The 25,735-nt window shown below is 35.6% G+C and overlaps 1 pseudogene; it reads right to left on the bottom strand.

Annotated features, from left to right (window-relative positions):
* Window positions 1-2,403: 2,403 nt before the first annotated feature.
* LOC121433384 lies at window positions 2,404-12,481 on the bottom strand (annotated as a pseudogene).
* Between the last annotated feature and the right edge of the window lie 13,254 nt (window positions 12,482-25,735).

Here is a 25,735-nt window from a genome sequence, read left to right as displayed (position 1 = left end):
AAAAATGTTGGTTTTCAGAAGTATTCGATGATTAATGAATCTCATCTGTGTGTGTGTTTGTGAAGATATTTCCAAAGACTCTTAGTAGAGGGGGAAAAGGCACAGCATGGATGTTGGAAACATAATCTTGTTGTCTGGGGTCCTTTATGAAAACCAGGGTCAAGGCTTAGCAGTTAAATTCATTTGTTGCCCAGCTACATAACCTGAGTTTGGTGCCAGGAACCCACATGGTAGAAGAAGAGTAATGATTGCTAAACATTGAGTTCCATATGTACACAAGCCTGACATCTTAAAAATATGAGAGAAAAGAAGAGAGGCAGTAATAATGGGAGGAGAAACTATCAATAAAGGCCTTCAAAAAGTCATATGGAAAGCTAATACTATAGGAGCTTCCTAATATGCACATATAAACAACAAATTTAAATGAAGTTGTCATACAATGGGAGTGCTATGTCTTAACTAGGAATCAAATGTAGTTAATAAAAACAAAATAAGATAAAACAAAATACTAGGCATAAAGGGAAAAATTTTAAAGCCTGGTTAGTACAAAAATTACTATTTCTCTCTCCTCATCCAGCAAGATATGTAGAAAATGACCTTAATTATTTTGTCACAGCACAAAACATCCTGCTGACAATCCTTCACACTATGATAGACGAGAATCTCCTCAAACTGGGCCAACATATAACATTCCACTCACATAGGAATACACTACATACACATACACATACACATAGGAATTCCACTACAATATAGGACTCACAGAAAACTTATTTATTCCATAGTTATATCAAGGTTAAAATATATTTTGCCTGATTATCATTTTGGTAGATTTTTTTCTAATCTAGATGTTAAATTTAGAATAAAAGACGATATAAAAGTAATTTTTGGTAGTTTGAAAAAGAATAGGCCCCAAAGTTTCATGTATTTGAATGCTTAGGGAGTCCTAGGAGGTATTGCCTTTTTCAAGGAGGTGTGGTCTTGTTGGGATAGGTGAGGCCCTGTTAGGGAAATTGTGTTGCTAAGGGTGGGCTTTGAGTTTCAAAAGCCCAAACCAGTCCCAGTTCTCTTTTTCTTCTTCTGCCTGCAGATCTAGATATAGAATTTTCAGATACCAGTTTTATTTTTCTGGTACCATGCTCTCCACCATAAGGCTAATGGAATAAAACTCTGAACTGCAAGCAAGTCCCAATTAAATGCTTTCTTTTATAAGAGTTTGCAATGGTCATGATGTCTTTTCACACTAATAGTGTAACATGGGAGGCCTGCTTATTGGGCTTTCTGTCCTGCCCAGTCCCCCAGCCTTTTAGTCCCAGACAAAATCACACAGAGAGTCTACATTAGATATAAACAGATTGGCTCATTAGCTCATGCTTCTTATTAGCTTTTGAAGCGTATATTAACCCATTATTCTTATCTATGTTAGCCACATGGCTCAGTACCTTTTCAGCAGGGTAGGTCACATCCTGCTTCTTCTGTGATCTGACAGAACTGGGAAGGAATGGGCTCCCTCCTTCCCAGCATTCTTCTGTTCTCATTGCCCCACCTTTAGTTCCTGTCTGGTTGTCCCACCTATACTTCCTGCCTGGCCAATCAGCATTTATTTAATTCATGATTGGCAGAATATAGACAATTCTCCCATACCATAATAGAACACTGACTAAAACAACAATAAAGATGATTCTTTTTGATAATGCTGTTTTGTATTGATTTGAGAATGTTTAATGATGCACACATAATGCTTCTACAGTTCTTGTGGATCAGAATTTATTAAACATTGGGTAGTGAATATATTTATATCAGAACAATATTCCCTATTTCTATTGTGTATTTACTGAAAAATAACAAAAGAAAATATCTAAAACCACAGTCAACAACATTAAATGAATCTACTTAAGCTATTTTTAAACTCTCTCTCTCTCTCTCTCTCTCTCTCTCTCTCTCTCTCTCTCTGTGTGTGTGTCTGTGTGTGTGTGTGTGTGTGTGTGTGTGTGTGTGTGTGTGTAGGGTGCAGAGTACAGAAGAGAGTGTCATATCCTCTAAAGCTAGAATTACAGTCAATTGTGAGTATCAAACAATAATGCTAAGAACCAAAGTTGGGTCCTCTAAAGTTTTACTGAAACATAGCCACGGCCACTAGTAATAATACATAGAGTTGTGACTGGCTAGCTGGACAACAAATTCTAAAATTAGTTAAGTCTTTAAGACTTTAAAGAATAGCTAGAAAACATTCTTGGTTAAAATGAGGACAGAACACTTTTTAATGACATCCACTTTATTTCATAATACTTTATTAAGAAGGAACCTATGATAGTACTTCTACACAAACAACGATGACAAAGTATCAAGAGGAACACATCAGATATCATATGCAGACAGTAACTTACATTATCTCTTATATAATCAATCTGTAATACTTAAGCAAAATTTAGTCTTTATTAAACAGTCATTTTTGCATACGCTGCACTTCTCTAAACTTTTCTTTGCTTTTATTACTTATTTGACTTCAAGCAGTTTTTCCTAAGTAGCTTTATCTGCCAGGCCCATCTCCTGTGCCTTCCTAAAATCATCCAAAACTTGATCATGTTCCTTTAATTCTTGCACTCTTTGCACTTTGCAGTATAGTGCTTTGATATTTGATGGATCCATTTCAGGAGCCTCCAAACAACTGACAAATGTTCCCTTCCAGTTTGACATCTTTAATTTACAAACACCAATACTCAGTAAACAGTATAAGGATATGGGTCGCAGTCTGAATGTATCTCTTGTCTCAGCAAAAGCCTTTGAATTATCCACATACATTAATAATTTTGCATGTCTTTAATACCCATCCTCCAGTTCTGAGATTTTAAAAAAATGTATTTTAAACTTTTTAAGTATTCAGTTTTTATTGAAATCTTGTCTGCCCCTTTTAAATCTATATCTGCTTCATCTAATCATAGTATTCTCATTTTTCAACTATTTATATACTGAATTAACAAATTGGCAGGGTTTTCATCATTCATGTCTACATTTTCAAGCATTCTTGGATCACCTGATCCTTTAATTGCTTGAACAAATACCTTTTTTCACACCCATGTGAAGAGTTGGAGCTGTTGTGATAAAGAACTGAGAACCACATGGATTGAAACCTGTATTTGCTTGCTCAGCAAACATTCCCAATTGTGCTTTTGGTGAAAATTTTCATCATCAAAAGTTTTACAATAAATACTTTTTTCCTCCAGTCCCATTCTGAGTTGAGAAGTTCCAACCATGAATCATAAATTTCTTAATAAACTAGGTGGAAAGGACATCCTTTTAAATAGCTTTCCAGTTATCGATCCAGTGCCTTTCTCTCCTGTACACAATGAACAATTTTTTTTCCCTGCTGTTTCAGGAACAGTATTTGCAAACAATTCTAAAACAATTTGACCAACCTCCTTCCAGCTGACATCCATGTCAGAGAAGATCTGTAGCTTATTGAAGTTGGAGGGCTTGGCAGGTGGGATGAGAGGGACATCTCCACTATGAGCCAGGACCTGAGTACCTAATGAGTGAGGGGGTGGGACTCAAACCCTAATGCTAATTTGTTTCTAAAGGAACATGATTACAACTAACAACGAAAGTGATTATTAAAGATGCCTTAAAAATAGTAAAGGGAAAAAATTAAAGACTGTCCTTCTCAAAGAATTGCTATAGATCCTAAACTACTCTTAATATTTTAAACTCAAAATTCATTGGTAACAGAAAAGTGGACATGTGATGTAGGTGCTTCAGCCTACTTTATAACAATCAATGCAACTGTCTGCTTTAAAAAAGAAAATAAATATTTGAATTGGGTTGATTCTTATAAGTTCGTTGAAAGGAACAGAACCTCACTGAGTCTATTAAAAGAGAAAAACCCACTCATGTGATGTTTCTCAGATTCTAGCATGCAACTAAAATGTAAGAGGCCTAAGTACTCATTAAATGACACTGGATCTCCCTCTCCAACCTCTTAGCTCTCTAGATACCAAGGTTTGTTGTATTTTTGTTTTTATTTTCGTTTCTTGACACTGAACAGCAAAAACAGTTGTGTGCACTGGAAGTATGCTAATTAATGCTCTGTTACTCTAATAAAACACCATGACCAAAACAACTTGTGGAAAAATGAAGTTTCAAAGATGCAAGTGTCCATCATGACAAGGAAGTACGACTGCAAACAACAGGCTTGGTTGCAGAATCAGCAAGCCGAAAGGTGACATATTCAATGGCAAGCATAATGTGGACAATGATCTAGATCAGTTAGCATCTATGTAATCTAAAATACGCCCTCTGTGACATACTTCTTTTTACTAAGCTGCACACATAAACTTCCCAAACACTACCACTTATGGAGGACCAAGCTCAATTTTCGATATTACAGTGTACAGTTTTCTATCAAAACTGAACATTCCTCTCCCTAACGCGTAGGCCTATGGCCATTTCAAAATAAAAAAAAAAATCATTTTCCTCATTTTTGAATGCTTCCAAAGTCTTAGTCTTAACACTTTAAAAGTTTTAGAGTCTCTTCTGAGACTCAAGGCAATCTTTTAAGTGTGATGCTTCTGCAAAATCAAAAAGCAAATCTCATACTTACAGCATCTAATGGCACAGGGTATACATTACCATTTCAAAGGAATGAGACCATGTACCCTCATCCATTGCTGGTGGGAATGCAATCTTGTGCAACCACTATGGAAGTCAGTGTTTCGGTTTCTTAGGAAATTCGGGATCAACCTACCCCTGGACCCAGCAATACCACTCTTGGGAATATACCCAAGAAATGCCCTATCATATGACAAAAGCATATGTTCAACTATGTTCATAGCAGTATTATTTGTAATAGCCAGAACCTGGAAACAACCTAGATGCCCTTCAATGGAAGAATGGATGAAGAAATTATGGAATATCTACACATTAGAGTACTACTCAGCGGTAAAAAACAATGACTTCTCGAATTTTGCATGCAAATGGATGGAAATAGAAAACACTATCCTGAGTGAGGTATCCCAGACCCAAAAAGATGAACATGGTATGTACTCACTCATAATTGGTTTCTAGCCATAAATAAGTGTCACGGAGTCTACAATAGGTGAATCTAAAGAAGCTAAGTAAGAAGGGGAACCCAAGGAAAAACATATAGTTATCCTCTTGGCTAAGGGAAGTAGACAAAATTGCCGGGGAGAAAATTGGGATCTTGGGGTGGGGTGGGTTGGGGGTAAGGGGAGATGGGGAGAGAAAAGTTAGAAGGGAAGGAGGTCGGGCCTTGGGAAAGCAGGAGGATTGGGATAAAGGAAGGTTGGACAGGGGAGCACGGAACCACAATTCTTAGTTAAGGGAACCACTTTAGGGTTGGCAAGAGATCTGACCCTAGAGGGGCTCCCAGGTGCCCAAGCTGAGGTCCCCAGTTAGTTCCTTGGGCAGTTGAGAATAGGGAACCTGAAATGACCCTATCCTTGAGCAATACTGACGAATATCTTGCATATCATCATAGAACCTTCATCTGGTGATGGATGGAGATAGAGACAGAGACCCACACTGGAGCACTTGACTGAGCTCCCAAAGTCCCAATGAGGAGCAGAAGGAGGGAGAACATGAGCAAAGAAGTCGGGACCACGAGGGATGCACCCACCCACTGAGACAGTGGAGCTGATCTATTGAGAGCTCACCAAGACCAGCTGGACTGTGACTGAAAAAGCATGGGATAAAACTGGACTCTCTGAACATGGCGAACTATGAGGGCTGATGAGACGCAAAGGACAATGGCACGGGGGTTTGATCCTACGTAATGTGATGGCTTTGTGGGAGCCCAGCCAGTTTGGATGTTCACCTTCCTAGATATGGACGGAGGTGGGAGGTCCTAGGTCTTACCACAGGGCAGAAAACCCTGACTGCTCTTTGGACTGGAGAGGGAGGGGGAAAGGAGTGGGGGGAGGGGGAGAAGGGTGGGAGGAGGGGGCGTAGGGGGAGAGGAGGGGGAGGGAAATGGGAGGCTGGGAGGAGGTGGAAACTTGTTATTTTTTTTCTCCTTTTCTCAATAAAAAAAAAAAAAAGAAATACTGAACCAAAGCAAGACTGATACCCAGCAGATCAAACTCCAAATCATGAAGGTCCATGTCCAGTGTCTGGGAGTAACTTTTAAAGGACTTAGAAGGTCCAACTCCTGAGTTTGCTGCCTGCAGCAGAATATCTCTGTTGAGCTGATTCCACACCCTCTATGTGACTACCTAGTAAATATATCAGAATACTGTTATCACCAAAAATCTTTGGTTGTCATGAAATTCAGAGTTCTCTTTCCCACCTTTTTTGCTGGTCTCTTAGGGCATCTGGCCTTTTCAGGGCCTTCAATACATACTCCACTGGCATGTGCTTCCTGTCCTCAACAGCAATTGAAAATGGCAGAGAAGGAATACACGAGCCCTTTCACAATGGTACCTTCCATCCTCTAAATCCAATACCATGGAGATAGCATTGCCAATTTCATTTGCCAGTGTGGGATGGCTGCTGCCCCCTTGAATCACATTAATAGAAGCATTTTGTTTGTGGTTGTTTTCTAGGAGCATAAAATTGCTTAGGAATTTTCTTTTTACAAGTGGGAAGTTTAGCTAGGTGGAAACTTGTTGTCTGGGCAATCTTTTTGTCCCAGTGCAGAGGCAGTTGCTCCTTAATGACTCAAATCTTCTCTTGAAACATATGCCATGGCTCTAACATCAAATGTCTTAGTGCTCCTTTTTTTTTTCCTCAATATATTTTTGTATGTCTTTCTGCCTGTTTTCTTATTATCTATGTAGACATTAATATGCATTATCCGTAACAAATCAACACTGTAATACCTTCATATTTCCTCCACCAAAAATTAGCCCCTTATATTTTAATTTAGCCTCTGGCAAGTTCTTTGGACAAAGGAAGAAAACAGCAATATTCTTTACCAAATCATTACAAGAATAGTCTCTAGCCCTATAACTGCTATAAAAGTTCTTACTTTGCTCTGAAACCTCTTGAGTGGGGCTTCTGCCAACTGTTTGGCTCTCAGCACTCCTGTCTTAGGTTACTACCATGGAGGTCCTTAAAACTCTGCTTAGAGCTTTCAGGTTCTTATCTAGTCCAAAGTTTCAAAGTCCTCCATGTTCCTCCCCAAAACAGCATTGCCAGGTTTTCATACCAAAAGGTTGCTCTCTGATACCAACTTCTGTATGAATTACTACTTTTCTTTTGTAATAATAATACATCCTGAAGAAAGGAGAGTTTGTTTGGACTGAGTTTTCTAGAGAATAAGAGCCTATCCTGGAAGTGAGGAACAGCAGCACCCTGCATGCATTGAAGTAGGAGCAGGCAGCTGTGATATCAGACCTTCAAACACAAAAAGGAAGCATCAGTAACTAACCCAAAGTGGGATGAGGCTATGCCTTCTCGAAACCTGTTCCCCATTGATGTAACCTCCCCAAACACTGCAACTAACTAGGTACCGAGTCTTCATACATGAGCCTATGGGAGACATTTCTCAATCAAACCCCCACAGAAAGACACTACTGATTTCATCTCCTAAGCAGGCATCGCCTCACTCATTTTTATTTCTGGTTCCCAGTGGTCTAAATGATGCATTCATTCTGTACTAACTAGACTTTTCCATTAAAAGCATAATCCTATTTAGTTCGGTTGAGTTTTCTTATGTCAAATGTTTTCTGAAAGAGGATGTTGTAGTACTATGGAATGGTACAGGACTTCAAAGAGTCCCTGAGCACCCAGTTAAGCAAACACAGTAGAATTAGCCAAAGTATGGAATAGTCTTGTGATAACCAAGTATTTATCTGCAGTGAGGCAGCAAAGGCAAGAATAATTCAGAACATTCAAACAAGTGGCAGAAGGAAAGAAAGTGAAACATGAAAAATGAAAAAAACGAAAAGCCAAGGGAAAAATTAGCATGCAGCTTCTCATCTGCATATATCAATGGGGATATATCAACATAGCAAATGGCATTAGTGTTATCATAACACATAGTTATACTGACCAAAATAGCTGATATTATCATTCAAAAACAAAGTCAGTTGATCACAAATTTTCACGATACCATAGATAGATTATATTATTGTCTGACAAAAAAAAGTAAAAGAAAAAAAATGATTTTGTTATATTAACTTTCAAATTATAAATGAAAGAGACTAAATAACAACGTGAAACCTAAAATATATGTTTTAGATGTAGATCTCAAAACAGTGTCAGGATAGCATCCTTTGCATAATATTATCATAACTTCCATTTCCCTGTGGACTTCTAGCTGCAAGTAGACTCTGGTTTCCTTATCTTTATTTCCAATAGAAGAAAAAGCTGGCTAATCTTTCTGAGCAATTAGGTGTACAGAAAAGTATCAGATTCCTCCTGCCAGGAAATTTATCTTCACAGGTTATCTCGTTGCTTTAAAGTCTATCATGAAACATAAGAATTAGCAAGCTCACCAGGTTGCCTTTGAGGATACATAAATGTAATGGCCTGACAATTGGATAAGCTGGAAAAAAAAAACAGATTGGCCTTATAACAATTAGCCTGGGTAAAGCAAAGAGGGGTGTAATCTGTGAAGCCTGGCTAAGGAGCATCACATTCATTTTCTCACTGAAGATCTGCCAGCCTTAATGTGGGAGATATCCTAAGGTATTAGTCCAACTATTCTACAGCACTGATCCTCAGTCCAATTATCCCAGAGCCCTGGATCCCCCAAAACTCTATGCATCCCAAGTATCTCCGGGGCTTACAAAACAGCTGACCGAGAGCCACCTTGGATATTCAGATTCTAACAAGCTCCCAAGTGGTGCAAATACTGCTGACTTGCCCCTATATTTGGAAGAGGTATGAAGAAAAGATGTGATCAGGTTCAAATCGTAAAATATTTGATTTTCAAGACTCATACTATATGCTGCATTTTTATACATGCATGGAACTATATAGAAACTAGTAGAATGAGCATAATAATAAACTGGAATAAGGATATTCTTTCAGAGCAGAAATCAATTGCAAAGTACATTGTAATAATGTGGAGAGTGTTAATTCTCTATTCTTTTAGAAGGTAGAGTTGATATATAGAAATACGAATTTATACAAAGTATTATTCTTCATAAATTATAATGCAAATCACATTTGAAAACATCAGCTTCTTGGTACCACTCTCACATATTAAATATGTTGATCACCTCTAGGCTGCAGAATTTCTTTGATTTGCAATCAAGTGGGTCCTGTGTAAAAAGTTACCTGAATGTACTGTGGTGCATATGGTTCCCAAATAACACTGTGTATAAAAAAGATACATGTTAACTGTTAGTTTTGCTAGAAGGAATGTGGACAATATATAGGTTGCCCAAAGTTTTAATTTTGGCAGGCAACTGATTTAAAACAGAAATTGCACTCGTATGACTTTGATGACTCATCACGGGACCTTCCAATACAAAGAAAGGGGCAGGAGAAATGGTTCAGCGGTTAAGAGTTCTTAATGTTCTTGAAGAAGAACTGAATTTAGTTTGCAGTGTTTGTTTGAGAGAGATCACAGTCCCTTGTAACTCTAAATCCAAGAGATTTGACATTCTCGTCTGATTTCCTCAGTCACCTGCAATCATTCTCTCTGTCTCTGTCTCTCTGTCTCTGTCTCTCTCTCACACACACTCTTTTTCTCTCTCACACACATTTTTTAAATATTACATATACAAAGGGAAACAACACTCAACATGTCCAATGATATAAATAAAATCAATAAAAAATGTGCTATTCTTTAGTTATTGGTACTTTTATCAGTATCAATGTTTTGCTGCAGTGTATGGGAATTTAAGATACAAATCATCTCTTCCAAAATTGAATTGATAAACAGCAAAGCAGAAATATTGAAAATTGTATAGAATCTATGTATTTCTTCCTTTGTACTAAACTATTCACACACTTTCCTCGTATTGCAAAACATGAAAAACCGTATACACACATATGTTTATATGTGCTTAAGTACTAAACACAGCAGAGAAGCTCCAAATAGGAACATTTTAACAATTTTTTCCTCTTACACAATTTTATTTTCATTTTAAGCTATAAAACAAATGTGACACAATGCCAGTAGAAATTACTTAAATTCATATCACTTACAACATATTGTGATTTCAAAATGCTTGTGAAACTTTGAGCTTCTACAAAACTATATTCATAATTTAAATATAGGTCATCATATAAAGTGTATAGAAACATAAACTTTTTATTTTATCATGACACATTATATTTCACAGAAAATCGATTGCCTTTCTTGGCCACTTGATCTCTCAATCCTTAGGAAACATGTTGCTGTATAACTCCATCATAATTAAATGTTCTTTTTATTTTTATTTTGGCATCTTCAGTTTTAATTTCACACACCTTCTCCAGTGCAATGGGATCTCTGTGAATGCACCCCACATGATCATGAAGAACAGACAGCGCCCACTCTCCCCACAGATAGGAATGGATCCCAAGGCACTACTGAACAATGATGAAATTTTTACATCCCGTGAGCTACTTCTGGGAGACTAATTGGGAAAAGTAGGGGGGAAAGAAAACAACAACAAAAGATCTGTTTTCTCTGTTATTCAGTCAGCATTTTTATATTATAAATAGTTTTGCAACTGGACTTATACAGTCCATTAAAAAGAAATCATTAAGATTATTCTTATTTGTTTGTACAACAGAAAGTCACAAAGGCAAAGCTTCTATCAGCCTTGATAAGTGAGTACCCCTTCTTCAATTGATAATTTCTGTATGAAGTTAACATTGTAAATCACCATAGGTTAAAAACAAAGGAAACATGGTTACCACATTCAAAAAAATTATGTTTGTTTCACCATCAGTCAACATACATGGCTTACATATTATGCTAGGTAGAATTCCGTGCTCCACACCCCTAAGTAGGCAAATGATACTTTTTAATCAGTTTTGTTTTCAAAGGCCTTAAATACCCTTTTAAATTAGCATAATGAGCAAATGATTTCTTATATCTCTTTCTTGTTTCTTGGAATATTTCATTAAACTGATTGCATTTATCCTGCTGAAAAGGAAGCTTCCATCCATCCTAATCTTATATACTGTCATAAAGTTTAGCAATGAGAGCAGGAAGTCAATTAAACATGTCTAGGGTTGGAACTTGACAATCTAAATCCTGTTGTGAGACTTAAGAAGTTTCCTTTCCAAGCAATGCAGTGAGTCTCCATAAAAACTCTATGAAATGAAATGTGAGTTTATCAGTCCTCTGGACTTCCTGTTTATGTGAATCACTTAGTTGTTCTATTTCTGTACAAGTGTAACTTTGTTACTTCCTGACCTTGACTGGGTGGAATAAATTAACAAACACTTTTCCTAAAATAAAGACACAGTTTTGTTATAGACACCAACCTCAGGAGGACTGAATCTGAACCTGTTCAATCTATAGCAACGCTGCTTTAAATGATTTTAATTTTGACCTCAAGGTTGACTATTTATGAATTTGAATAAAGCCCCATGTGAATTAACTATAGTAAATACTAGAAAAATGTGTATAATATGCAAGAATGTCACTTGATATTTATACTTTGGCAATAATATTATTTATGATTAATTTTGCATATCTTAACCATCTATGATAATTCATAGTAACTTTTACACTCATATTAATAAGGAAAAATTGTCTCTTTACTAACTCTGGAAATATGGCCTAATTCAGTTTCTTCTGTTGTAATGCAGAGAGACATTGAACACAGTGAGACTGAAATCATAATAATTTATTCTCTTGATTTCTTGGGTTAAAGTAGTAACAACTAACCTACAGGCTATAGTAAAAACCTAAAGTAACAAGGCATCACTGCCAACAATATTTAATTCACTCTAAAACTAAATTCAAATAAAATGTTTCTCAAAAAGTAACAGAATATGTCTGTATATCCCTGAAGTTGACACTTAAATGAATATTAAGTTGTGTATGCTTAATATCTATATAACGTTGGTGTAACAATGAAACCCACTCTAATCTTAGATAAGATGTAGTAGACAATACATTTCATATATTTTTATAGTTTTCCTTACAACAATAATAGTTTATATCTTAGTTAAATAATAATTTCCCTTAGGGATTGAAAATAGAAACGTTTCCATGTTCATGAAACTTCAGTTTTTACAGTCAGTTCAGCCTAATTACATTTAAGTTTAGAACATGATATTTAATGATTTGGGGGAATCTCTAGATGGAAAACTGTGATCCCTAACTTCCGGGAGCTGATAGTCTTAGGAAACATTAGAAATTCTTCACTCTGGTGATGATGAGCAAGAGGTCGTGCTTAAAAGGCTAGTCACCTGAGACACAAACGTCTTTGTTGTAGTCCAAATTCAGAAAGTCCTTGCGGGAAGGGTCTTCACTGTGAACACAGAAAGGCTTCCAGAAACTGTTTTCTGTTTGATCAGACACAGACATGACAACATGCGCTCCTACTATGAGGCTGTGTTCAGGTACCATGTTTTACATTGTTCGGTCATTGTCCCTTGCAACAGAGATTTGCAAAACTGAAAATTTTGTTGAAACAGCAAAGTGAAATATGCCAGTTTTGTAAGTTGGTTTGCTGTGCTTTTCATTTCTTCCTGACATTAGAGTTCAATCATGTGTTTTGAAAATTTTTATATGAAAAAAAATATCTAGGACCTACCTACATATATGTCACTGCAGAGTTTTGGTCATATGTTGAAGAGAAATCTCAGGATTGATTTACAAACTTAGCCTCCATTTTCTCACAGGATGCCAACTGTATTTTGACAGATGGCATGCGGGAAATCTAGTATTTTAAGGGAAGCTTCCTTAAAGGAAGGAAGTTTCATGGCAAAACTGTTAAAAGATATCCATGTCATTTTAATGCAGATAAGAGGACTAAGGTAGCAAACATGGCGTGACTTGTGAAGTAGCCTTAACCAACAAACTATTGCAATTTTTAGAAGAATTTATCTGTCATTTACTTTTATATTTATATAAAATAAAAAAAATCAGAAAAAAATGTATAACAGAATGCTACAATATTAAAAAAATTGTGTAATTTGCATTAAAATATTAAAACTTACTTAAAGATAGGTCTACCAATTTTAAGATAACAACATGTGAAAAATCACTTAATAGATTTTTAGACTTCTTATAATATTTAGCCTGTGATATTCTATTACATATATTATTTGTCTTAATACCAAATAGATTTTAAGATGATTTGAAACTATTATTTTTTCATTATTTTATATTTCTGTGTGTTCAGGTGTTGTCATATATGACAACCGAAAAATATATCCAAAAAATCAATTCTAGAAGTATGTGGAAGGATCCAAGAATCTTTTTAATGAACAGTAAGAATTTGTAAAGTATATACTATCTTATTATTAAATTAATATAGAAAAGTATCTTTCTTTTATAAATTATACAACACTTATGGAAACTTGTATAATATAATTCTATTTCTAGTAATTAAATAAAATATTTTTACATTTATTATTTGTAATTCTCAATTAAAGATGTTTTCAACCCCAACAGTCAGAAAAATATATTATATAATGGGAAGAGTTGGAATTCTAAAACACTCAAATTATACATATATATGTATGTATATGTATAATATATATATATATATATATATATTAGAGAAAGAGAGACAGAGGGAAATTATTATTTTAGGATTTGTGAAGAATCTGATAGTTAACATAAATTTTATCAGAAAAAATGTCAAATAATATTGAGACATTTCAATAATGTGGCTGTATTCATCTGTACATTGATGGGGAGAAGACAAATGCAGAAAGAAAAGGAGAAACATCAAAAATGCAAGTAGTACATGGTAGAAACCTGGAACAAATGAATATCAGTAAGAAAGAAGTCTTTTATTTAAAGGGCTTCATGAGGTAGTATCTGGAAGACAAAGTATGCATGTCTGAACATAAAAGGGGTCCAGCTTCCATGAGTGAACTTGCAAAACAAAAATGGAGTCTATGTTACCTTATTGTCAATTTGACACAAGTTAAAATTAGTTGGGTAAAGTTACTCTCAACTAAGACTATGCCTCTACAATATGTGCCTATAGGCAAGTCTATAGGGAATTTTCTTAATTAGTAATTGATGGAGGAGGTCCCAGAATACTGTAGATAGTGCCATTCTTGAGCATATGGCTCTAGGGTATATAAGAAACGAGTAAGAGAAGGCAGTAAACAGTTCTACATGGCCTTAGCGTCACGTTCTGCTTCTAATTTCCTACCCTGCTTGAGTCACTGACTTTATTTCCTTTGATGATGTACGTTGAAGTAAAACTGTAAACAGAGATAAACCATTTTCTTCCCAAAGTCGCTTATTGTTTATGGTGCTTTATCACAATATTACAAACCCAAATTGTGACAAAAAAGTAAATCAAAAATATTGCAAATGATATTTTCAGTAACAAATATTGTTCTGCTTTAATTCAATTTGAATTCTTTGAAATAAGCATATTAACTGAAAACAGTTTTAGTCTTGAAATTAAAGAATGGGTTTAATGAATTTTATTTTTCATATGTCCCCTTTCAAGATGTGTATTTCATCTAAGAATTCATTATGTGCGTAGTGTTTGGCCTGCATGTTTGCCTGCATGACAGAAGAGGGCACCAGAGCTCAGTATAAATGGTTGTGAGCCACCATATGGTTGCTGTGAATTGAACTAAGGACCTCTGGAAGAGCAGCAAGTGCTCTTAATCTCTGAACCATCTCTCCAGTCCAATAACTCATTATGAAGTTTAAGATTCACCATATGCAAATCCAACCATAAATATGTTTATTGATTTACTAAGGGAATAAGCATTATAAATGCTGTCAGAAAAGTTGTACATTGGATTTTGATGTAATATAGCAAGACAATGAGTGTGAGGTGCATATCCCAATGTCAATAACTATTTCTGAAAAATATATTAAAGTGAATTGACAAAGAAATGTCTGAGAATATATATATATATATATATATATATATATATTTGCTTATTATTGTATCTCTCATATTTGGTATTATTTCATGAAATAATTAAAGTAACTTTTTAAATATTGGATCTAGACTTACAGCTATTTATTTTAAGCAAAAGAGTCTCTGTGATTGCAAAGGGAAAATATACACAGCAAAAGGAAAGAGACTGACTTAGTACCCAGACCACTAACATAGTCCTCTAGTATCTAGTCTAGGTCCCACAACTTGTATCCTGGTCTACTTCAAGCACCACACTTTTGCCACGGTCCACCTGTAGTCTTCTGTCAGAATCTGCCCTACTTGCAAAACCCAAAATTTTTTTATGTGTCCTTTTCAACCATCCCCCAGGTACCCAGATATCCAACATCAGTCTACAGCATCTAACTAAGTAAGTACACATGGCCACCTATCCCTTCTTACCATAACCTGCCTTATCCACCCTGAGTCTCACAATCAATGCCCAATCAAGTCTGACAACCTCCTCCTACACAAAGCCAAGCTCTATTCATCCAGAAGAATCCACTCTAGCTTTAAGTCCTCACAGGACCCTTCTGTGTAGCTTCCAACTACCTCACTTGGTACCCAGACTTCCTATATCCTCCTCCAGGGCCAAATAAGGTGAATTTCTGTGATCTCTGGTCCGTATGTTTTCTGTAAACTTTCAGTTCTAATCTGGGTTCTGGACTAGTGCAAAAGAGTAGTAAGAATTTCCTTGCCTGTGTGACACTAAGTTTGGGCCAGAAAGTTCCTTTTCTATCTCTCAAGGACTTTCCCATACCTTATCTAATCTTTCCAACAAGCCAAATCTTTACCCAAGCTCCACGATTAGATCAGGAAGTACATTTTAGATGTGTCTTCTGTTCACCTGGGATCACTTGCCCCAAGCTATACCTAGCTCTAACCAACATCTTTACTCTGTTCACATCAAACTCAGAACTAAAAGAAGTCTGAATGTCCAGATCTCATTAAAAATATAAACACCGTGAAAGACAATCTATTATCTTCCCTTATAAAAGCTTCCATTCCTGTAGACTGCTGTGTTGATAAGAATTACATATATTAACTCCAGGACACAAGATAACAGGACAATCTTAAACTAAAGAATGCAATGATTTTAGAGATAATATGAGGAAACAGTAGGGTAACATCTACTGAAAGACACAGATTTATTTCAATCTACTAACAGAAAATAATTTCATTATCACAAACAGAAATCGCCTAGACAAAAATAGAGAAACATGAGAATTATTTGATTTATAATTGAAATGCACTCCACAGATTTCTACAGAATATTCTATCCTGTCACCAAAGAATATACGTTCTACTCAGCAGTTTTTAGAAGTTATATTACACCACATATTGGGAAAGAAAACAAAATTTTACAAATTTAAAAAAGGTTGAAACCACTGCATACATTTTACATGACCACAGTGTGATATATTTAAAATTGGCAGCAAAACATTTCTAAGGAATAATCAAACTCGTGGAGATTAAACAACTAATTACTGAGTGAGGAAAGGATGAAAAAACATCAAGAAATTTAAACACGATCTCCCTGAAACTAATAAAAAAAAAATCTACGGCACATTGAAAACAGTCCTATAAGGGAAATTTATAGATCTATGTGCATATATTTAAAAAAAATCAGAGACAGCATAAAAAATGGTTTAATGATGTAACTCAAAAACTTGGATAGCATGAAATTACCAATTCTGAAATTAGTCAATGAAAAAAAAAAGTCTAAGCAGAAATCAATTAAATAGAAACAAAAATACAATGCAAAGAATTGATAAATGTAAGAGCTACTTTGTTTAGAAAATAAAGAAGAGTAAGAAACTCTTGGCCCAACTAAGCAATATAAAAAAGAAGATCCAATTAGCAGAATCATAAATGAACAGGAAAACATTATAATAGATACCAAAGAAATTCACATTATCTGAGGCAATACTTCCAAAACCTGTATTCCCAGTAAACTATAATTTAAAAGAAAAGGTGGGTATTCTATATTAAGCCAGGTGTACAAAATGAAGCAAACAACCTAAACAGATGCATAATAAAAGAGACGATTGAAAGAAAATTAAAAAGCTTGCTAACTTAAAAAAATGTTAAAAGTAAATGGACTCACATCATGATTCTACCAGGCATTGAGATTTTATCTTACCCAAGTCAGTGTGCAAAGGTAAACAGACAAACCTACAACTAATGAAGGAATTGATGCAGAGAAAAAGAAATATACGCTTACTCTTTGTGGGATTACAAATTGGTGCTGTCACTAACAAACACAGGATAAAGAATTCTAGAAATGCTAAAATAATTATACCACATTACCCAGCTATACCACTTCTTGGAATATGCGCAAAGAATGAGACATCCTTTCCACCGATACTTGCTCACCAATGTTAATTGCTGCTCTATTCACAATACCTAGGAATTAAAACCAGATGATGAATGAATAATAAAAATGTGGTACACATATAGTAGTATTTACCTGTAAAGAAAATGAAATCATTAAATTTGCAAAAAATGGTGGCACTAGAAAAGGTCATATTGATTGGAGATCTAGATAAAAAAAATGAACGTAGTATGATTTCACTTACTAGAGATTCCTAACTTCAAATCTTCAAATATGAGTACATAGTCTATAGTAACTGCAGAAACTAGGAAAGTAAAATTTGAGTGTTTCCAGGCTAGAGTCTTTGGGGAGCCATGTGTGGGAGAATAGCAATTTGCAAGTGATTTGCTTAGGTAGAGAAATAAAAAATGGAGATTCTCTGGAGAAGGAGACAAGTAAATACAAAAGAAGAAAGGAAGAAAATGGAATACCAGTAAAAGATGTCTGAAGAAGTCTTAAGGAAACATAATATTAACCATTTGCTTTTAAAAGCCGATAATACATATAAGTCTGTATAGAAATACGTACATATAGTTTTAATGAACCTTTCTCACTGAGCTGATAGTAGCTCTTCTGGGAGCCAAAGATCACCTCAAAAAGTCTGAAATAACAACTTCCTCTTTGGAGTTGTTGGCAAAGGCTGTCAAGAAATCCATGCAAGCCGCTACTGCTATTGTCCTTAATTGTCCTTTGGGGGTGGAAGGTAAATCATTATCATTAAATCCCTAAAACAGAGACTGACCTACATCCCCCCCCCATGATGACTAGATATTGTACCAGAAGGCACCATGCAAATTTCCAAAGAAGGGAGGCAACCAATAGTCCCTCCCAACTATGATACTTATGACTGACATCAATAGCATTAAGGCACAGCAACTCTTACATGAGTAATAGCACATACGCCTTGAATATAGCCAACTGCTTTCCAATCAACTTAAGACCTGCCCAGCAATACGAAAATCATGGCTGGTACTGGAAATCTATGTAACTAACTACTCAGTGTTAGTGAAATCTTGGTTATTGAAGGAGCATCTACAGCCATTAATTTATGAACCAGCATTGTTCGTAACAATATAAATATTTGTCCTTATACCCAAGGTATAGTCTTCTTCTCTCTTCAAAGATATACATCCTTGCAACAGTCAGAGAACCACTACAGAAAAATCACCACCAATCAAACTGCAAGGCTGTGGAGCCCTGCCAGATGACTGTATTTCCTAATACTCCAGCACCTAAGAATCAGGAAACATTGTGGGAGAGGAAGCAGAAAGACAAAGGATGAGGACATTTTCTGTAACAGTGTATCTCCTGAGGTCAGACGCTACACCCATAAAGTCTCAACAGCATTACTTGACTAAATACAGGCTCAAACAGGACAACATAAAGATCTTCCAAAGTGGACTGGGGAAAGTACTACAGAAAGAGCTGCAGGCTACTGAGGAAAGGTAACAACAGAAAAAATAGTCTCCATGGAAAAGAGAGGTAGTGAGAGCTAAGAAGGCTAAGTAATATATACAGAGAACATGGAAGGTATCTTTGCATTGTCTACAGAATATTTTCAGTCATTAGATACAAGATCTCTAGGTTATAGAGAATTTACACTAAAACTTCTTATAAGAATAAGCGTAGGAACTTTCCAAGAGGAGGATCCATAAATATGGCATACTTAATTTCTGAAATAAATGGTAAAATAGCAATCATATTGGACTTGGTTTATGTAACGAATGAGCATATAAAATTTTATTTCTATTGCCTCTTCTAACATCAGACCAAAAACAAACATTTGCTTTCAAATTAATGATTTTTCAAGTATAGTCAAGAAACTTAGCTCAGCTAAGATTTGACAAAATTGCTTGGGGATTTTCAAACCTATCCAGCCTCTGAAGTTAATTCCAAAGTTCTCCCACAACAATCAAACCATTAATATTATTCTCACCTTCCAACTCTAAATATGTGTTATTGTTCAACACAGTTTAGTCCTGCAGTAATCTTTAAAACTGCAATATGATTCAATGGAAAAATCTATTTATTGATTTATTAAACAACTTTTGCTTTCAAAACTATAGATAATAAAACGAATAAAAGTCATTCTTGTCATCTCTAATTTTCTTTGCAATGTTTTATAAATAGGAAGATGTGTGTATAGATAGACAAGAAAAGATTTAACTTGGAGAGAAATACAACAAAAGTAAGTTATTGGGTGGTAAAATAAAATTATGAACTATTTTTGAATGCCACACTACTCTTATATTTTTAGTGACCTTGAGTAAGTCTCTTAATAACATGAAGGTGTCAGATTTCTTAAATATTTCAGAGATACTGACTTTTTAAAAAGAAGAACAGTGTGAAAGTTAATATATTTCTTTTCTTTAATCCTCATTTGTGGGGTAGATGGCTAGTAACACTTTTGTAGTCAACTTATCATGTTTGAACATCATTTGGGCTTATCTGGAGTAATGTACCATCCTTAATATGTCTGATTTGCTACCAAACATTTAATAAATAGAGGGAGTAAATAGTATTTCTTCAGTTATGAAAGATATCATATGGCTGCTCCAAATATACTATAAGTATGTAAAATGCTTTTTAAAATTTTTCATTAGTGTTTTTTTATTTTAGTCATTACAACACGTGTAAGATGGTATCTCAAAGTTGTTTTGATTTGCATTTCCCTGATCACTAAGGAAGTTGAGCATGACTTTTAGTGTCTTTTGGCCATTTGAACTTCTTCTGTTGAGAATTCTCTGTTAAGTTCAGTACCCTACTTTTTAATTGGGTTAATTAGAGTTTTAATGTTTTTAACTAATTTCTTGAGTTCTTTATATATTTTGGAGATCAGCCCTTTGTCTGATGCGGGGTTGGTGAATATCTTCTCTCATTCAGTAGGTTGCCTTTTTGTCTTAGTGGCAGTGTCCTTTGCATTACAGAAGCTTCTCAGTTTCAGGAAGTCTCATTTATTCATTGTTGCTCTTATTGATGTGCTGCTGGGGTTATATGTAGGAAGTGGTCTCCTCTGCACATGTACCTCAAGCTACTTCCCACTTTGTCTTCTATCAGGTTTAGTGTGATCAGATTCATATTGAGGTCTTTATTCCATTTGGACTTGAGTTTTGTGCATAGTGATAGATATGGATCTATTTCCATTCTTTTATAGTTATGCCAGCACCATTTGTTAAAGATTCTTTCTTTCTTCCATTGTATAATTTTAGCTCCTTTGTCGAAAATTATCTCATTTTCAAGAAAATACCTTAAACCAGAGCAGAAATACATATACACAGTGTAACATAATCAACTTTAAATCTGTATCAATACACCAAATTCTGTATTCAAGCAAAGTATCCATCTCTATATTATATTCCCCTTTAAATGAAAATAAATATTTATAAACAATTATGTTTGGAATTTGGGCATTGTTTTCTCCCAACTGCTTCTTGCTGTTTGTTTGTAACATAAGGGCCTGCTCTTGGGGTTTCCATCCTGCCCAGTACCCCACAGCCAGCAAGCCCCAAAGAAAACCACACAAAAAGTCTGCATTAATTATAAACTGATAGGCCAATTAGCTCAGACTTCTTATTAGCTCTTATCACTTATATTAATCCATTATCCTTATCTATGTTAGCCATGTGGCTCAGTACCTTTCACAGCAGGGCAGATCACATGTTGTTTCTTCAAAGTCTGGGCAGGAATGGAGGAATGGGCTTCCTCCTTTCCAGCATTCTCCTGTTCTCACCACCCTGTGTCTACTTCCTGTCTGGTTGATCTGCCTATACTTCCTGCCTGGCCAATCAGTGTTTTATTAAAATACATGATTGACAGAATACAGCCAATTCTCCGGCACCATTTTTGTGCAAAGTATTTTAGGCTTCACAGAGACTTTGGTGGGGGGGGGGAGTTGTTTCATCAAACAACATTTGCCTGTTAGGAATCCACAGGTTCTCATCCTCTGTGTAAAAAAATAAACACTTTTCCAAAGTAACATGTCCTTAGACTCAAATTTTGAAATCAAGATAACTTTATAATATCTATGCTGGTTTAGCTTAGCAGCTCATACAGTGAAGTCTCTATGGTTAGCTCATTCACAGTCAAAAAATTCAAAGAAAGCACAACAGTATACTTAATCCAGACTCTCTGTGTATTTCCCATTTTATGCAGCTTATTTTTTACTCAATATTTATTCGATTATCTTTGCCCCTATAATCTATGACTGTCTATACTCTTTCTTCTCTCTCTCCTAAATTCATGTACATTTGTCCAACACTGTGACCCATTTAGAAGTTTTCATTTTTGTCTGAATGTCTTTATTGTGTATCTGTAATCCTTTTCTCACCAAGAACATTTTGTAAAATGTCAAGGGGTATGGCTAAGAAAAGGTTGCTTTGCCCTTTGACTCTGGCTAGTCCAACATGGTAGAGGTATCAGTGCTATCCACCCAAGCTTCAGGGGCACAGGGGTCTATGTACTAGTAGCATTCTGCTCACAAATGTCATTTAACTGCTCAGTAGCAAGACCTACCAAAAGTTGGTTCTGTTAGCATGAACCAGGAAGTCATCTCTTAAAGAACCTGCATCTCTGCTTTGGTCAGCAAACAGAGCCTATCTGAAGAAAAAAAAAAAAAGTGTGGCTACCAAGAAGCTACACTTGGCTCCTTTCTTGTGGATATAGAAGTCCTCTTTATTTCTTTTAAAGTTTTGTTAGGTCTTATGTACATTCATTCCTGATGATGGGTGCCATTTTGCAACTGGATACTGCTCATTGATTTTCGAGATTCCCAGACTTGAATAATCACACAGAACCTATATTAATTACAACACTGTTTGTCCAATACCTTAGGTGTATTCCTAGCTAGCTCTTATATCTTTAATTAACTCATTTCTATTAATCTGTGTATCACCACAAAGCTGTGGTCTACCAGTAACGTTCCTCCTCCTTCTGTAGCTACATGGCATCTCTCTGACTTCACCTACTCTCTCTAAATATCTCTCTTTAGATTTCCTGCCTTGATTTATTCTGCCCTGCCATAAGCAAACCATCTTCTTTATTAACCAATGGTAGTAAAATATATACACAGCATACAGAAGGGAATACCACATCAAAAGTACCCAAATCTCTTGGTATTGTGGCTTTATAAGGATATTGTTTGGTTTTATGGACATGTCTTGATTTTTTTTAGGGGTGCATGGGGAGTGTTAGTGCATACTAGTGATTTTTTTCTTTATTTGTTCTGTTATTTGTTTTTTAAACAATCCTTTTTATTTTACATACTAATCCCAGTTCTCTTGCATGCTTCTCTCCTCTCACTCCTCCCACTTCCCCAACTCCACCTCCATGTACACCTCAGGAAAGGTGGGGCCTCCAATAGGGAGTTAACAATGTCTGACACATTACTTGGAGGCAGAACCAAGAATCCTCCCACTCTGTATCTAGTCTGAACAAGCTGTCCTTCTAAAGGGAATGGTCTCCAAGAAGCTAATTCATCCACTGGCAATAAATACTGGTTCCACTGCCAGTGGCCCCACAAACTACCTAAGTGATACAACTGTCATCCACATTCAAAGGGCCTAGTTTGAGCCTGTTCAGTCCAGAGTCAGTGGACTTGCACTAGCTCAGGTCAACTATTTCTGTGGTTTTCCCCATTATGTCTTGACACCTCTGATACTCCTTCCTCACTATAAATGGACTCTAGGAGCTTGGCTCAATGCTTAGCTGTGAATCTCTGCATATGCTTCCATCAGTCGCTGGATGAAGGTTCTATAATGACAATTAAGGTAGTCATCAATCTGACTACAGGGGATGGGCAGTAAAAGCATCCTGTCAAAAATTGCTTAGGGTCATAGCTGGGGTCCTCTTTGTGAACCCCAGAGAAGCCAGGAAACAAGGTGGACCCTAAGAGAGGCATACATGGATCCCTTGGAAAGGGGAAATAGATGAAATCTCCTGGATAAATTGGGAGCATGGAGGGAATGAGGAGAATGTAAGGGGATTGGGGAAAGAAAGGGGAAGAGGGGAAGGGAACATGAGGGGTTGAGAAGGTCTAGCTGGAGGAAGGAAAGAGGGAGAGCAATGAAAGAGATATTTTGATAGAGGGAGTTGTTATAGGGTTAGTGGGAAACCTGGCATTAAGGAATTTCTCTTATTCTTTAGAAGTGGTTTTTATGGAAGAGAATAAGGGTTCTCACAAATGGTGGTTAACTATATCGACGGTCAAGTTATTTTTGACATGTGCAAAACATGAAAACAAATACCAGATAATTTTGGCTTATGTGAAAACAGAAATTATTCAAAATAAATAATAATAATCTATCTGAATTGAGCAAGCCTGTGAGTACATTTATATGGTTTGGTTTTCTTTAGATTCAAGTTAACTCTCCTGTGGCATTTACTTTCCATAAAAAATTTGTGTTGAGCTGGCTAAGGTTTTCAGTTAATGCTATTCTTGATTATAATTATAGATTAGTGTTATTTTGCCTTCACAATCAGCACTTTAATTTGTTGTAGGTTTGGTTAATTATAAAGTGATGCATAATTCCATTAACAATCTTTTTAGAGGCATAATTCTTAAAACAGGCTTTCAGAAAGAGTGTGTGTTATGGTTCAAGCAGGAATTACTATATTTTACGTCTGTTTGCTGTTGTTTTAGGCAAAAAGAATTTACTCACAAATCAGTGTGTCTTACAATAGCAATTCATTGGAAAATAACATTTTCCATAAAAGACAATGAGTTTAACATGTCTTTTCTCCTTATTAGCTAGAATTAGAAGGCAAGGAGGAAGTTTCAAAGTCAGTATGAGGATGATTGTTCTATCGTGTAAAGAATATGTGATATCTATGTTAACAGATTCTAGTCACCTAGTTATAGTGAGCAACGAAAAGCAATAGGTTACTTTGTTTGTGTTGTTTGAATGGCCTATGAGACATTTCTGATGGACAGTGCTATCCATTCATGTACGGTACTTTTGTTCAAACTTATTTGTTTCTATAATTATGTTTTAAAAATAACCTTACACAGTATTGTGTTTCTAGAAGATACTTTATAATTCATTACTTTTGTTAACATACCTTCTACCTTCTAATCTCTCATATGCCTTCTGTTTCATGTCAGTAGCATGCTGACCTTATTAATATGATGTGTAATGTAATTAGAAATCAAATATTATGATGTTTCCCATAATAATTGTGTGTTCTCAGGATTGTTTTACCAAATTGGAAAATTTGTTAACTCAATATCAATTATTTTTTCTTCTCTGTTTTTGAAAAATGACTGATTTTTTTTGTTGGAATTCTACTGAGACTACATTTTGCTTTAGGTAGCATGTATATTTTCAAAATTTTAATTCTTCTGATCCATGATATTAAGAGGTTTTTCCATCTTCTAGAGCTTTCCTCATCTTCTTACTTTTGTTTTTTAAAACATTAATTGCAGATGCTTTTATTTCCTTAGTTAGGTTTTTCTTTCCAGGAAGTAAAGTGTGTATGTGTGTGTGTGTGTGTGTGTGTGTATTATGAATATTATTCTTTCCCCGATTTTATTTTCAGCACTTGTATCATTGGTATATAGTGAGGCTACTGAATTCTCAGTGCTAGTTTTGTTATCTGTCACTTTGTTGAAAATATGAGTTCTGGGAATTTCTGATGGAGTATTTAAAGTCTCTTATATATGGACTCAGATCTTCTAAAAATAAGAATACTCTAGATTCTTACTCTTTTCCTATTTGCATCCCTTCTGTGTTCTCTCTGGCCTCATTTCTCTACTGACGACTTCAAACATTATAATCTATAAAAGAGGAATAAAGGCCACATACACATCTTGTTGCCAATTTTAGTAGGAATATTTTGTTTGTCTGCATTTAACAAGATACTGGCTATAGAGTTGTTATACATAGCCTTTATTATTTGAGGTGTGCTATTGCATGCCTCATGTCGAGGTGATTTCTATCATAAAGAGATAATTTATTTTATCAAATTCTATTCATATTTCCATATAGAGATTTTGTGATCTCCATGTTTGAGTCTAATTTTGTAATCAATGTATTGATTAGTACATGTTTTATGATGGTTGAAAGGACAATGTCCCCAAGAGGCTCAAGTGTTTAAACACGTGTTTACCAGTTGGTGTTGCTGTTTCTGGCCGTCACAGAGGTGTGGTCTAATGGGAAGAAACATATCATGGGAGCCAGGCTTTGAGATTAAAAAAAACAAAAAACAAACAAACAAACAAAAAAATAACTCACACTATAATTTTTCTCCCTTTACTTTGTGCCTATGGTTCAAGATATGAGCTCTCAACTTCCTGCTCTGGTTGCCCTGCCTAGTGTATGCTCTCATGCTTCCCTGAAATGGTGGACGACTCCTGTTCCTCTCTAAACCA

Source organism: Microtus oregoni, unplaced genomic scaffold (assembly GCF_018167655.1).
Source record: "Microtus oregoni isolate MIOR12 unplaced genomic scaffold, Mior012 000038F_ref0000394, whole genome shotgun sequence".
In the NCBI taxonomy this organism is placed as follows: Eukaryota; Metazoa; Chordata; class Mammalia; order Rodentia; family Cricetidae; genus Microtus; species Microtus oregoni.
This window is presented reverse-complemented; position numbering and strand designations above follow the sequence as displayed.